Source organism: Diprion similis, chromosome 12, assembly GCF_021155765.1.
Source record: "Diprion similis isolate iyDipSimi1 chromosome 12, iyDipSimi1.1, whole genome shotgun sequence".
NCBI lineage: Eukaryota > Metazoa > Arthropoda > Insecta > Hymenoptera > Diprionidae > Diprion > Diprion similis.
The window spans coordinates 4,669,717-4,685,423 of NC_060116.1; the positions used below are offsets into that span (position 1 = coordinate 4,669,717).

Below are 15,707 nucleotides of genomic sequence, written 5' to 3' on the forward strand. Positions count from 1 at the left end.
TAATGAGGATGACAATAATAATTTTGTGAAAGAATGAAGCTGATAAAAAATTCATACACCATACGGGAGTTGATACACTTTGCTTTTGACGATGGTTACGCGCAGCTTATACGGAGCGTATAAAGTTAATATAAACGAAAGTCATAAACTTTCATCGGCGCGGGAATGAAAAATGAATGGGTGAGGGAGGGGCGTTGACATGGGGTGGATGAAAGGTGCGGTACCCCGTATACATATGTATATGTGTATATACATATGTCGGAGGACATATATAGTCTGGCAGAAACGAATTACGTATGGATGCCTACGCATTTTTTATTTATGTATAATGCACATGTACATAATACATAGGCGTGAATGTATAACGTATAAAATATACGTGATATATTATACGGTAACGTTTCGCACCAACTTCCGTACAATTTATCGCTATTGATCGATAAATCAGAGAAATCGAGTTTTTATTTATACAACGCGTGCGTAATATACATATACATATATATATATATATATATATATATATATATTAGGGTGGCGCAAAAAAACCGACTATTTTTTTTTTTTTCTGAGTCTCGTGTGACAAAATGTTAGTTTTTGATGTCTTAAGAGCCCACTCCAAAGGACAGCTCGAAAAAAAAATTTTTGAGAGGTCATTCCAAATTTTAAAAAATGTCAAAAATCGTCAAAAAATTAAATTAAAAAAAATTATATTTTCGCTATTTTGTTTGATTTTTAATTCATGTCGCGGTGTATTGTTATCGATTCCTTCTTATTGAATTAAAGAAAAATATTTATGAAATTTTAATATGAATATTAAAAGTCGCTCGAAAAGATCTAAAGAAATGCACCGAAAAATTGAAAAAAAATTATGAGCGACCTTTCAAAATTCAAATTTTGACCTGAAACTTTCGGAAACTTATTTTTTTTTTTGTCTATAAAATTATACCGTAACGAGAAAAAATTAAAAAAAAAAAATCGGTTTTTGACGATTTCTGACGTTTTAAAAAATGTGGAGCGACCTCTTAAAAAATTTTTGTTTGAACTGTCCTTTGGAGTGGGCTCTTAAAACATCAAAAACTAACATTTTGTCACACGAGACTCACAAAAAAAAAAAAAAAAAAAAAAATCATATATATAAAACAGGAATTTCTCCACGCATCGCTATGACAAAAAAACATACGGCCTGTCTCCGTGATTCAAGTTCAAAACTCAAAAATTTTTCACGAAAGTAAACAGCGGTGAAAACGAATTTATAAGAATTTAACTTTGTAAGCAGCTTCACGCATCGAAACATTTCAAATGAAAACGCGAAATATTAGGCTTCAAGTCTGTTTTCGGATTACCTACAGCCTGAAGAAATTTCATGTCTAATGATATATTTTTTTTTTTTCCTTCTCCTCTGTTCTTTCAAGACTTCAATGAGCACGCGGCTATACGTAAGATTGTTCAGGAGTGACAAGGACAGCCGTGAAAGTAGGTGTCCAATAAAGTAGTCAGGAATTTTCATCGAGCCTTCGTTCGAAATTGGTTTTCGAAAGCTGCTGTTTCCGTCACATTCGTTCTACAATTATTTTTACCTTGTCCTCACTTTACAGTTGTTATTAAACATCGATTATTCCGAATCTGTTGCCAAGGGATTAACTGTCCTGACATAACGCAGGAGTTGATATCAACGTGACAGCGGAAATCCCCGATAAAAATCAAGGTGGATCAAAGGATTAGTTAGTTAGCAGAAATAGATTTGTGAATAAAAATTGGTAAAACGTGAAAGTTTTCCGAAACGTTTTGTAGTACAGAAAAATCGGTATCGTGGCTGAATTATACACGATTAATCGAATTGGTCAAATTTTGTCAATTGCAAAATTATCTGGAAAACATTCTCAAACATCGTTGTACTATAGAATATAGTCTTATATTATATATACAACAAAATTTCGAACAGTCGGATGCCTGACGGGTTAAAGTTCCGAAATGCAAGATTCCGAAAGATAAAGTTTCGATAGAATAAAATTCTGAAAAATCAGGAAAACCGAAAATCAGAATGACCAAAAGATTACGAACGTAAAAATATGAAAAATCTAAAACAAAGAAAAATCGAAGTGGCGAAATTTCGCATAGACAGAAATCCACAGAACTAAAAATCTTCGATCGTTCCAAATTTGGTTATTTCAGACTTAAAATTTTCTCATTTTAGAACTTTCGAAACCTTGACCTGTCAGTGTTACACACTTTCGGAAATTTGACGTTTCGTCAAAGTTTGATATCTTCACTTCAAACTTCGCACACAAAAATATTCGGAACTTTTCAAAGTCGAAATTTCAACCCCCACCGTCGATAATTAATTAACGTAATCGTTAAAAAAATTCATAACACACGCAGGGCCCGATTATAATTATATCGAACTTGCAAGAGCTCGAGTGTTAAGTGGCATTCGATCAATGACGAATCGATGTAACGCCGCTCGAAAACCCGGCAGCAAATGAGGTGACTTTAATTAGAGGTTTACAGCTTGGATACGGCAGATTCATAAAAAAATTATACATGTAAATAACCTTTTTTATATTGAACTTATAAATATCACTTCGATGCTTCAAAGGTGAGTAGTAACGAAGTCCGCACGTATATCGCGGCTTTTAATTATTCCTCCTTGACGAAGGAGCCTCCATTCAATCTGCACCGACTCCAATCAATCGATCGATCATTGAATGCACTGTCGTTGAAAGCACGACGATGAAGAAGACTTCGATTATAGGCGAGTGGAAAAATTCTCTGTATTATCGACGTGTTTCATTCCCTTTTTCTTCAGGGATCCATGGTTGAATAGTACGGACTTCGTCGTGGCTTTTGATTTTTCTCGTTGTGCAACGAGTACGCGAAATTGAATGAGCAAAGACATTCAAGATTATAGAAGTCGTTCGTTTTTTTTTCGCACTATTGCGAAGTTGAGATCAGCTCTGGAATCAGGCTTCGCCAATTCTTGTGCTGAATCCTGAATCTTTAATAAAAACTGGTCCGCGATACTGCAGCCAAGAAAAAATGTCTCAATTTTGGAATCGTTTTTTCTATGAACAATATTTCAAAAATTTATAATGAAATGGATGATATTTTACGATTAAAATAGTACGTAAAGTGAATAACAATTTTGATTTCATTACAGTCTAGTTGTTAGTCTACAAATTACCACTGTAAAATAAAGGGCTGCGGGTTTTAGGATTTCAAAAAGTCAATTTGGCCAGTTTTGACGGATCATCAAGCGTGGAAATCCACATCAGAAGCAAGGCTATAATCCAAACTCTGCAATTGAATTAATTAATGCCGATACAGTAGAGCGTTAAAAAAAATTCTCCACTCATTACAACAAATAATGTATAAATAATCCTGCTTGGATTCACTGAATTATTTCAGCACGCTTGGTATTATAAATTTTTGCACAAAACATACCAACGCAACGCGGTTGGATAAAACTCGATGAATATAAAGAGCGTTGAATGGTAAGAAAATTTCCTGTCGACTATGCATAGTAATTTATCGAAGTGATGAGATAGGCAAGACCAAAGAGAATGTTAAGTATAGCGGTAGCTTCGGAAGTAATGCAGTCCTTCTGTCTGTCATTCCTTGCAAAATGAGGTAAGTTAGCCGGCTTACGACAGTCGTGCGAATAAGTATGCGTGAGTGTATTACAAGAATACACACACAAATTTATATACATATATACTATAGAGTGAGAGTGAGAGAGAGAGAGAGAGAAAGAGAGAGAGAGGGAGAGAGAGTTCTGCAGGCGGGTTTCCGTCCTTTGAAGTGTTATACGTTTAGGTACGTGCATCTCGATGATTCCTGCAGCACCGAGCTTCGGGGGTCGCAAGTCCTAACTGAATTGGCATCAATTTATGGGAGCTTTTCAAAGCAAAAATAAGCCGGCCTTATTCCCAAGATACCATTGGCCGCATCGCCGCGGGTTGGGCGTCTCAATTCCCAAAGCTTTCAAACTGCAAATAATGTTATCCCTCTCCGCGTTTCGCGAATAAAGAGAAAAGGGGTGAAAAAAGGAAAGAAAAAAAAAAAAAAAATATGGGAAAGGGAAAAGAAATCGAGCCAACCCTGACTTTCCGTGCCGAATTTTACCCCCCGGACTTTCTGCCGACGTATATATATATATATATATATAATTGACGAAGTATTGACCATTCTACCTGACTTCACAATCCCACATTAAACTTTCGGTCAATTGATCAATTTGTTTTGTGTGATCTTAAGGATGTTAGTTTCCCGAACATCGATATTTTTTATTACTTTTATCTCGAGATATTTTTACATTGAGGATATTTATTGAATTATTATATTGGTAACAGCTATGAAGATGTCGATCGATTGGTAAAAAAAATAAAAAAAAAAAAAAAACGTAGAGAACATTGGAATTATCAACAGACGTTTAATCGTTCATCTTCCGTTACTAGATTCGTTCGATTTCAATCTACGATGGCTTATTTTGATTTTACTCATAGTCAGAATACTAATTTATAGTAAATTGTATGATAAAGAGTAACTGGAATTTAGAAACCAAAGGGTTTCTGTGATTTTTAATTTTAGATCAAGCTCAATCTATGTTCCGATAATAAATTCTGATCTAAAATGATAAGTTAAGTAGATAAAGTTACAAAAAGTAGATTTGGTGGTTAGACTGTTAGACCTGCTATTCTATTCAAATCCGACGAAGAAAATAAATAGAAAAAACAAACAAAAAAATCTCCGTAAATTTCAACTAGTAAACGCTTAATCATTAACAACGTCAACAAAAAATAAAAATAAATATTAACTATCTTTTCACTGAAAAATCCATACATTTAACGCGATAGACATGACAGTCAATAGCATTGTGCAAGTATTTTTCATCTCATAGCTGTAAAATATACAATACATAAAAATGTTCAACAAATTAGTTACCCGCAATTGATATTACTTCGCGTGTCACGTCAAACCATCCATCCCCCCCCCCCCATCCCACCCCCTTCATTTCAGACTACAATCGGGGTTGACAAAATATGATAATTATCGGAGTGATAAATCGAGCTCTGCGGAATTTAGACGAGGTCCGAGTCAGCGGGGAAGTTCCGTTTCGTGGTAGGAGGTTGTACATAATGTATATACATAGAGGTAGGAGGTTGGTTATATACTTATATAGGCGTATGCGCCCCTTGAGAGAAAGAGAAAGAGAGAGAGAGAGAGAGAAAGGAGGCTCAAAATGCGGGGACATTGCCGCACACTTGTCTTCCTTGGCCGAGAACCAGAAGTAACCTGATCCCCGTATTCGTTCCCGTGCGAAAAGGACGAAACTCAAGATTCAGGGGGTTGGCTGTGCGAAAGGGCGATCCAGGAAGAGGGGAGGAGAGAAAATGAGAAGGAAGGAGAGCGGCGGATACTTCCCACCGGCAGGAAGGAAACCGAACATCCTTCGGTAATTACCTCTCGAGGACACATTACTCTTTGTCGCCCCGCGACGTGTCTTCTCTCTCTCTCTCTCTCTCTCTCTCAAACTCTCTTTTCCCACAGATCTTCTCTCCGCCGGGCCTTACGATTTTATCGCAACTACAGAGAAGAGAGAAGAGGGTCGCGATTTAGGGGTGGTAAGAATTTCTCTAACCATTCGCCCCTTTTTTTTTTTACTCCGAATATATAACCTACGCCTCTCTGATTTTCGCGGACGCATTCTCTTCTCATCTGGAACACACACGAGCGAATTAGTCACTGCAAACCGGAAAATACGCGGCTCCCCCATTTTTGGTGGCTTTCATTTCGTTTTCTTGACACTCGATTTTACCCTCGAAATTCAACCCTAGGTTTTCGTTGTTTGCGCCCTAATTTCGTTTACCAAAGGTCGCGGAAAAGGTACACGTTTTAAGACTGTTTCAGATTGGGGTGATATTTTTTTACTTCTTCTTCTTCTTCTTCTTCTTCTTCTTCTTTTTTTTCTCTTGATACCGGAACGAGGTTTGATCATGTTCGTTTTTACGGGAAAAATTATTCTACCTAAGTACAGTATTTTTAACTCTTCTATAACATGTTCGAATGATTCTTGAACGAGTTTTGCAACAATGAACGTGGATAAAAAAAGAAAATAAGTATTTTTCCCGAATCTGAAATAACTTCCAGATTATAATTGTAATTACCGTGAAGTTTAGAGGGATCAGAGAATACTAATTATAACTAATCCGATAGATAATTAACGAAAAAATTCATCGATTTTCCAACATTTGAAGAATATTTATTAAAAGTCTTTGAAAAGAAAAAAAAAAAAAAAAAAAAAAACTCAATTTATCGTTGAAAAAAAACTTCACCTAAATCACTAAATTATGTGGTTGTTATTATGATCGCATAATCGTGCCGCCTCTCCTGTGAATTTATACTTGTTAAAAACTGCCAAGCGAATATAAGTATATTATAATTATTATCAATCTCATTATCGTTCGTCTCGGTACGCTTCGGTTCTCGGGCATAGCTGGCAGATATATACCTACGTAGGTATAAGAAATTCGACGAAAGTCTTAAAAGCCGTTGAACGACGTCTGAAAGAATAATTACCGAAAACAATCCAAGTCGAGAGTTGCAGGAGTGGAGGGTGTGCCCGCGCCTTTAAAATCTCAAGTGGCTTTGCAAGCCCGAAGGGAGGCACGTTATGAAGAATATTTATGCCCACCCCGAGGTGAGCAGAATGACTAAAAGAAACGGAGAATAGCTGGGAGGGCGAAACGAAGAGGGATGAAAAGAGGAAACTAAGTCCTGCATGCACCTAAGCTCGCGTCAGCACAGCGCAAGCTCGCAAGCTCGGTTGCAGATGAATACCTTTCGCGTACATCTTATGCCTTGAGCACATATTTGCACAGCACATAGACGCCGAAAGAGGTGACGCTGTCAAGAGTCGCGCTGTTCTGGCCTGCCTCGGTTGACAAGTTTCCGTCTATGCGATGGAAAATCGAGACGGAGGTGAAGCTGATAAGAAAAAGTAGGCAAAAGTATAAAAATTGACTGACCTGAATGAAGTTATTTGCGTAACGACGAAAATCGTTTCAGGAAACGATATTTTTCTTACCCAAGAAAAACAAAAAACAAAACAAACCAAAAAACCATAATTGATCAATAATAATTCGTTATTCAGAGATCGCACGATCGATTCTGATGCTCAAAAGCTGACCCCCGGTGGTTGATTATATGGAGCTGAATAAATAGTCCAAGTTTAATTCTAAATCGGTTCGTCCGTGGAGTTTAAGGTATTTCAATCGTACAGAAATATTTCGATTTTTGAAAATAATTACTTATTGTTAGCCGATTTCGCTCAAAGTCTAATCAGCTCGGATTGCGAGTTGAAAAGACTCGCATAGTAGGCCGAGATTATAATGATACAAATCTGATTATTTAGATTTTACATTACATTACATACACAAAATTCCCTAAGAATTTCAGGTGATTTTGTGATTTTATGATTTTTCCAGATATTCAAGAGCCGCTGGCACGTTCATTTGAATACAAATTGTGTGAAAATTTTTCTGTACATACATAAGAATTTGTCAGCATTTATTATTATTTGTCGAAATATACTTCGTTAATATTTTTTTTATTTTTTTGTTTTTTTTATCAAATTAATACTGGTCTTAAATTTGCAAAAATGAATATTTCCAATCGATCATTTCAAAAAGAAAGAAGAAAAAAAAAAAAAAAAAATTCCCTTCAAGAACCCAAAATTTCCCGAGAATTCCACGATAATTTATTAGTGAAAAAAATTGCCTGAGATTTCCAGGACTTCCAAATTTTTCAAGGAGATAAGACACCCTGCAATAACGAAAATAAATATATCTATGATCTAAAAACATTGTGTTTATCTTTATTTAGGTACGTATATATATATATATATATACATGTATATCATGCAGTGATGCGAAAGCTCGGATGTATAATTATTCAAATTGATTGATGCCAGACGGGGCTCTAAGGTCATAGGGAAAATGGATCGAGCCAAGGTTTCATGATTAATAGCCAATCTGTTCGCGGAGTGAGGCTTCTTCCGTTTGCGGTAGCTGTTACAATTGCCTTTGTCAACGTGACACTGTTATTTACGGTGTAATAACGGGCTTTGCCGATTATCGCCTCGGGGATGAAACGTGTCCACCTGCACGAAACCGCCGCGCGTCTGATTCGGTCATAATTATACGCACCATAGGCGTCGTGTTGGTAGAGTCGGATTCGCCGTTACCGGCATCCATCCTCGTACAGTCTCTTCACACATGCGCGACAAATGGTTAACGTAGGTTAGTTATTTCCGTTATATGTATATACGTGAAACGGTCTTTTTGAAAAAAGTAAAAAAAAAAAAAAAAAAAAAAAAAAAAAAAAAATGTATTGGATTAAACCTGTATTTCAGTGCAAAAACTGGATTCGACGATATATATGTGTACATATATGTATACACACATGTATATTGTATACATATGTGTTTCCAATTGCTGATAAAGCGAAGCGCCATTCAGAGCTAAAAGCGTATTTCAACTCCTTTGAATCGATCTATCGAATACTGCAAAAGACCGCTCAGTGAGATTGGTAGATATAGGTTTATTTATTTTCTATACACACAATGCACGGCACATGGATAACCGTTGATCAATTCTGTATACCGATACGTATTATACATACAACACGTCGGTTATATGTTATCTATTGTATTACGTTTCTTCAATTTATCAATCAGTTATAGAAAACGTTACTAAACTATAAAGTTTATTTCTCTTTGTGTATAAATATTAGGGTGGCGCAAAAAACCGACTGTTTTTTTTTTTTTTTTTTTTTTCTTGAGACTCGTGTGACAATATGTTAGTTTTTGATGTTTTAAGAGCCCGCTCCAAAGGACAGCTAAGAAAAAAAATTTTTAAGAGGTCGCTCCAAATTTTTAAAAATGTCAAATATTGTCAAAAAATTGAATTGAAAAAATTATGTTTTCAGTATTTTGTTTGATTTTTAATTCATGTCGCGGTGTATTGTTATCCATTCTTTCTTACTGAATTAAAGAAAAATATTTATGAAATTTTAATATGAATATTAAAAGGTCGCTCGAAAAAATTCAAAGAAATGCACCAAAAAATTGAAAAAAATTATGAGCGACCTTTCAAAATTCAAATTTTGAACTGAAACTTTCGGAAACTTATTTTTTTTTTTTGCCTATAAAATTATATCGTAACGAGGAAAAAGATTTAAAAAAAAAATCGATTTTTGACGATTTCTGACGTTTTTAAAAATGTGGAGCGTCCTCTTAAAAATTTTTTTTTCAACTTTACTTTGTAGTGGGCTCTTAAAACATCAAAAACTAACATTTTGCCACACAATACTCGAAAAAAAAAAAAAAAATAGTCGGTTTTTTTGCGCCACCCTAATAAATACGGATATATAACTATTTGAAAATTTAACGTTGGTTATTAGTCTTCAAAGGTGATCAATCCTATATAGACAAAGAACTTTGCAGCGTACAAAACGAAAAAATAGATTTAGGAAAATGATGAATCCGAGAATAAAAACTAATAGTATTTGCATTGATTATACTAAGATAAAACTAAGAATGATCAAACAAACGAGAAGTTGGGAGATAACGTGAAAAAATTGATTGAAAACAGAGAGAGAGAGAGAGAGAGAGAGAGAGAGAGAAAAAGGAATGGATGGATGGAGGGAGGGAGGGAGAGGTAAGTTTGAGATGGTGAATATTTATGCAATCAAGAGAGACGTCTACTGTCGAATATTGATGAAAATTTTTAATGAAACTCGGTGAAGTTGCGGATTGAACAAACAACGTATAATTATACAAGTAAAGTCGAAAAGAATAACGATAGCGTGCTCATTCGACCGGAAGTTATAACCCCGACGTGATACAGAAACTGGAGTAGCACGATGGGTGGTGGTTAGAATTTGATAATAACTTTGTGATTTCTTTTTCCAAGGCAATGTGCCTCGGAAACTAAGCGGCTCAACAGGCTGGGTAGATTCGGCATCATCAACAACCTACTGAGTGGGTTAAGGGGATGCTACAGTCAGTTTTTGCCGACTGAGTAAAACGCCCGATATTTTGACTACTATCAAAGCCTACGCAGGCACGAATGCGAAAATGCCACAGTCAGCACGATTCTACACGCAATGCTGAACGAAATTATGAAAAAAACTTTTTGGTTTTCAATTACAGGATTAGTTTTACGGTAGGTAAAAACGAACTACAGCATTATCTGAAGTCTGAAAAAGCTTTGCAGCAAGAATCTCGAAACATTCAAAGGTATCTGAGCAACGAGGCTTTCTGCTTTCGGCTTTCATTCCCTTAATCGTCTGAATAACTTCAACGGAAGGATAGAATCAGACGGGAAAGGAAGGAAACGGGAAAAGTGTGTCGATTCAACTGCAGAGAGAAAGAGAAGGAGCGGAACTTGATTGCACTCTCGTGCAAAAGCTGTCGCGAAATTCACTACAGATTGCGCGATTAAAAGTTCAATAACAGCTCATTTTGCAATCACCGTCGAAATGACGAGCGGCTGCAGCGGACGCAGTTGATTAACCAACTGTAAACCAAGTCACAGAACGTTGATTCGCCGCGTTTGAAAGGTAAATTAAATTCTTGTACTTCTTTTTATACTCTTGCAACTGCAGATTTAACTTCTTGGAACTAAAATGTGTTTTTACTGGTTTCCTTTCACCCTTACTAATTGATAGAACGACTATCAGGCATCACGAAGTGTCTCACTTTGATTTTCAACCAATTCGAAATTTGGTAAAAAGCCGATGTCTTGTTCGATGCGTTTGCAGGTTGTTTATAATAAACGTATCACCGCGATACACTGATAAAATACGTCCATTTTGATCTGTTCTACGGTTCTCCTCGAAATATGTTTTTGCAAAATCGCAATACCCGACGAAAAATTCGACGAGTTTACTCGGAAAAATCTTGGACTTGTGACCATCTAACTTATAAGATAGACGAAATAAATATTTGAACCTGAGTGTCCTTTTACACTTAATTTATTCTGTAGTGCATAGGGTGTTAAATAAAAAAAAACAACAGAAAACGTATTACTATAAATTTTCTCTCGTACATTCAAAATTCGTATCAAAGATAAATCTAATTTCTTTTCCCTCGTACATTACATCTATGGAAATCATAGCCATAGAAAGTCACGAAAATTTCCGTGCCATCATTGTTTAGCATTTCACTATGACGAAGTGTCATAATCTGAGTTTTTTAGGTTAGTTAGTGTATCAGCCACACGTGATATTGGGTTACTGATACCCATCGAATATTAAGGTCACAGGAATGGATGAGCAAATTAGACCGATTCAACATGGCTTACTTTGAAATCGGAAGCACATTTGACATAATTAAGTAAAACAAAAACATTCAAGGTTTTCGTTAATTGTTATTTATAAACTGAATTATCATTTCAAAGCATAAAACAGATCCCACGTGAAAGCCAATTGCAGGATTGCGGTAGATGAGACGACGAGAAATGAACGAAGAGTGTGAGAAATGATGGTGCGAACGTTTTAAAAGAAGCGAGAGCTTTACTAATTTCCCAGTTTGCTAGAATTATCTCGTTAATCCCTTGCGTCTTAACCGTCTTAACGTCACCGGTCGAGGAAACTCTCAGCCGATCTATTCGAGAAACTCCTCTCCATGGTTCTTATTCCTTGATGGCACTCGTCCCATCTTTTCTCCCTTTGTCCCTGGACGGTACGGCGACGGGTCACGCGTAGAGACAATTAATAAAATAAAGTCACGAGCTCCGCAAGTTGGAATTAATTATTACAAGGACGCTCGGTGACTGTCAATGAGGCCCGGGAGTTCAACTGTACGATGAACCACACCTGAGAATAGGAAAACTAATTTCACATCCTTCTGGTATTCACGAAGTCCGAAACGGAAATGACTTGTGTCATTCGAATTAACGTGCCAGTGTAGTTTTCAATTGATAAAAATAATTGCGATAGTTACTATATGAGTTACGATAAACGCAATTTTTAAAGAAGTTTTCTAAGTCAATTCGTATTATTTCAGATGGTCTGAAATTATTTCAATCAAATGAATTCGAAATTATTCCAGATAAATTGAATAAAATTTTATTTGATTAGCAAAAATTGTCCAAATTAATTTAACTTATTGAAAATTGAATAACCAATTGACGGGTTGAAGTAAAGACGAATTCACGCTGGAAGTTCAGTAATTACAAGCACATCAAATACTTGAAATTTTTTTTTTATTACGATGCCTGAATAAATTGTCACCTACGGTAACTCGAGGTGTATCGACGATACAGCGGCTGCACTATGAACCACAGATTCAACCTGTGGTACGTATTAATTAACCTAACGAGGAGGCAGTGCTTCGATAATTATATCCGTCTCAACATGTTATAATATGCAGCGTGTACAGGTTGATTCAGTTGCGATTGAACGTAGTCTTCGGATATATAAGAAAGAAAGCTCTCTCCAGCTTTATTAGAAATTTTTTCTACAGCTTAGCCTCTTGTGATGGGCTTAACCAGACGATCACATTTCTATTCTTGAATAGCTGAATTTTGGAAGAGTGAAAAATTTTGAAAAGGTTAACGTACAAAAAACGATTTGAACGATCATGTAAAACGTTTTGAAATTAATCATAAATATGGATCTGAATAAGTACTTAACAGTGAATTATAATAAATTGGAATGCAAATTCGTATACCAAAATTGAGAAAATTTTGAGAATAAATAGTAAGTTTTTATTATATCTCCATCAAATAGTCGATTCTGTTGCTGAATATCAACTGTTCTTTCCTTCTCAGAGGCTGAAAAATCACTGTGTGCATTATTCCTGACAAATTTTCCAGATCCTGGAACGTCCCATATAAATGCATGCATCTTGAAAGTATCCTGCAAATATGAGTCGTGTATAAATATACAATATACATATATAGACCGCACGAACGCCTTGCGGGTAGAAGTGAGTCGAGTGCTGCAGGCGAGAACGAAGAGCCTTCGTATAATAAATTTAACCCAGTTTCGACGATTTCTCTTAGTCGAAGGAGCGCGAGAAAGCGTGAAAACCCGGGGTGGCCCTTCCGCCATTACTCAAGGAAAGAAGGATCGATTCCTGCAATTTTTCCCGCGGTTAATTGCTACCGCATGCGACACTCGTCGGGTTCTCAGATTTTCGAGCCGCAATTTATACACACCCATACGAGGTATACAGGTTGTTTCAGAATAAACGCGGCGGTGTGTTGGCTTGCCTATCACCGCGGGGAACAAATATCGGTAAAACAGACGTACCGAGGCATAATCACTTTAACGTGAATTCGGAACGAGATCACTAAACGCTTTAGTCTAGGTTGTCAACAACGAAACAACCGCTTTACCAAATTCACACATCACGAGCAGTTCCAGTTCACTCGTGAGGATTTTAAAAGCGCTACTTATCGATAAGTCAGTAGTTTGTTTTACCGATATTTGTTCCCTTCGGTGGTAGGCAACCCAACATACTGCAGTGTTTACTCGGAAACACCGAGTACGCTCGAGACATGCTGCTGTCTGACGCAAGTGGCTTCAGCAAACTTGGGTAGCTTGATTAAATTTTGCACTTAATGCACACTGGCTTGATGGGCAAAGAAGAACGAAAAGTAACGGTAATGATGATGAGAACGGTATTAGGCAAAATAATACGCGCATAATTTTCACGTACCTGTGGCCGGGGAGTACCTTCTTATTTTAGATAAAATATTAATTCCAGACGGTGCGAAAGCCTTTTGGTCGGTAATATCCGGTTTAAATTTCGAGCCAAACTTGAAATTATTATACCATATTGATACTGCGTCGATACAAATGTTCTCGGTAATGCCGATTGGTACAATATCCAGAATCTAAATCTTCATCATAGAATGAATGACCAGGTTTCATAAAATTATTTTAATTTTCTTTTTTTCTTTATGTAATAAAGAATGAATGAAATATTTGATTTTGTCATATCGAATAGTACAACAATTCAATGAGAGAACAAGAAATCAAACATTTTTTATTTAGCATTATCACAGTATAATTCAAATCTTACGTTGCACTGCATCCAAGTCTTCTTATTTGGCTTTATGCACTTTCTAATGTAAGGCATAAATAACTGGAGGCCCCCAATAGAATTTTTTGCTTTCATTAACTATGACGATAGAATTTTCAATGTCAATCGCAATCCGCCAGGAGTAATGACATATACATATAAATGCCTTTGTTCTGTGCCTTGTCTTTTCGCTTCTTTATCCTACTTCTTATTATTAAGAGTCTACATTCTGAATAGACATGATTTGTTCAAATTTGGAATTGAGAAGGCACGTAGACAAAATCGTTCATTTCTGTTCGTAAAGCAATTGCTCCACGTCAGGTAAATTCAAATAGGAATCTTCTACTTGCAGCGTGCATGAATGTAAATTGAACATCGTGGGATCGATTTTAAAATGATCGAAACAAAAAATAAAATTCTTGAGAATTTTGAAGAATATGAAACTTTATTGTCCAACATGACACTTTAGTGAAATGAGGATAATTAATTAGGGATTAAGCGTTAGGTAGAATTTTATAAAAGAATCCTAAATATATTTTTAGTCATTAGTTGACTTGGTAGTTGATTAGGTTTAGATATTTGGTTGATGCTTGAAAGTGTTATAATGAAATTGTGTTGATACACGACAGAAACTTTGAGCAGGTTCGAATATTTGTAACTTGACAGTAATTTTATGAATTTTTTTTTTCAATCAATTGAAAGTCTTTAAGTTGAAAAAAATTAAAATTAGTGTAGATTAAAATTGTTTACTTTGCTAAAAAATCATTTTTCTTGCCGCATTTGTCATGTTTCTAATAATCATACGAATAGGAGTCGAAAAATTGAAAATAAGTTCTAGAAACTCCGGCTGTGGCGCCTGATAAATAGTATAATATGCATACCTATATTCCGATACAGAATATTGGCTGAAGTAATTTGGCGGACATCGATTTCCAATAATAGTATTAATTCAAAGAGTAAGAATACATCGAGATTCATTCCGCGAGTATTGGTAGTGGAGAATAATTTTCCGTAGAATAAATTCCGTGGAAAAACACACCGTAAAATATCATTTCAAGGATATAATATCAGAATTATATGTATACATTCTGAAAGAAGCGGCTGGCTTTCCAGTTTCATTACAAGCAAATTATACGCGATGATGAAAGGACACAAAACGCATGTTTAACGGTGAAAATTTCGAACCGTGAAACCAGGATCTCCCTTCTTCGCCCTCAAGGACCTCGGCGTTGTGCTCTTTCGCAATTTTATGCCAGTGAACAAGGAGGCGTCGCGACGCGACGCGAAGCGACGTCCAGACAGCTCAACGCTCGAGACGCAGGGTACTTGTTAAAGAGTTCCGGGGAGCAGGGGTGACGCGAAAGTAAGGGTGCCGCAATGCTCCGTCACCAAGGTGACGTTGACGCCGTAAGTAAGCTGATCCTGATTGTGAGCCGGCATAGCGAGAGGATGAAAAAGTGCTTGCTGCCTGTCTACGAATGGTTTTATTGCTTCCCAAAATACCTCCCTCAAGTAATTCGCTTCAAGACCCTGCCGCCCTTCTCTTTGTCCTGTATCGATGCAGCCACTCGTTATTTCCGGAAATTAATTCGCAGGTAGGATAAGAATAGGTTTG

General features: G+C 36.3%; 1 protein-coding gene across 1 annotated transcript in view; it reads right to left on the minus strand.

The window, feature by feature from the left end:
• Positions 1-15,707, minus strand: part of LOC124413199 (neural cell adhesion molecule 2-like) — a 221,397-nt gene that overhangs the window by 134,002 nt on the left and 71,688 nt on the right. The window lies entirely within an intron of this gene.